The 1,095-nt window shown below is 38.4% G+C and overlaps 1 non-coding gene across 1 annotated transcript; it reads right to left on the bottom strand.

Moving 5' to 3' along the window:
- Nucleotides 1-202: 202 nt before the first annotated feature.
- Nucleotides 203-273, bottom strand: TRNAG-CCC (transfer RNA glycine (anticodon CCC)). Its single transcript has one exon. It is a non-coding gene; the product is annotated as a tRNA-Gly (tRNA).
- Nucleotides 274-1,095: the final 822 nt, after the last annotated feature.

The raw sequence follows: 1,095 nt of genomic DNA, 5'->3' as shown, positions 1-1,095 counted from the left end.
TTAAATAGAAGCTCTAAAAAAAGAAACACTTTCTCTGTACCAGGGACATTGCTCTTTTTGTCTTACTAATTCAAAGTGCACCTGAACTTTCAGCTTCAGAAAATTAGTGCACTTCATTCAGTACCATTACAAAAGTCATGTTAGGGAGTAGGAAAGTTAGAGGTCCAAATAAAAATAAAAGATTTCTAAAAAAAAGTGCTGATGCGCCAGCCGGGAATCGAACCCGGGTCGCAAGAATGGGAATCTTGCATGATACCACTACACTACTGGCGCTGTGCTTCATTGTTCTTCCATGACCACACAGGAATTACGTGTGTGCTAATGGACAGGGCGTACGTTCTGCCAATCTAGGAAAGGACAAAAATGTTTTTTCAAACAAACCTTTTGCCCCAGGTCAGTTTCAATTCTTACGAAAGGGCTGCTTAAGAATATGAAAATAATAAAATGTAAATGCAATTTATTATTTGCATGTGCACAATTAAACGTCCAAAGCGTGGCGTTGGGAGTTTGCATCAACCAAGTACTGTTACATTGAGCTAAATCCAAGCGTAGAAAGCATTTTTTTGGCTACTTGATCAACACTCTTATCGCATGCAGTCGTGCTCGGATGTAGCGTTTGCAACATTTCTACTGACTCGCTAAAATAGAACTATCGGGGTCATCGCATCAGAGTTCTCTTTTAATATAATTACATTCATCGTTAAATCAAAGAAAACAGGCGTATCTTTTCACGCAATACAGTTCTATTTTAAGATAAACGAAAGACATTGTTAAACAAAGAACAGACACATGACTAGAACTGCTTCGGCACGGGGACCTTTCGCGTGTAAAGCGAAGGTGAAAACCACTCCACTCCAGGAACTCTACGCATGTGTAAATGGTCATCTTTCAAGTTACGAAACACAAAAATCGTGTCTACTGTTTACTGTGCATTTGCTCTTCACAGAATCACACTTTGTTTGTTTCTTTATGATCTTAATTTCATCAAAGTGTAATATCCAGTTGTTTATATATTGGCCAGTTGCCACTTTTTGTTTGTTTCTATGTTTTCCAAATGTTGACAGTTATGGAAGTGAGGTGTGTGCAGATAAGATG

The sequence above is a fragment of the Ambystoma mexicanum genome, assembly GCF_040938575.1.
Source record: "Ambystoma mexicanum isolate Mex_15411 chromosome 12 unlocalized genomic scaffold, UKY_AmexF1_1 Mex_chr12_unloc.2, whole genome shotgun sequence".
Taxonomy (NCBI): Eukaryota; Metazoa; Chordata; class Amphibia; order Caudata; family Ambystomatidae; genus Ambystoma; species Ambystoma mexicanum.
The sequence above is the reverse complement of the archived record's forward strand: the minus strand, read 5'-3'. Positions and strand labels throughout refer to the sequence as shown.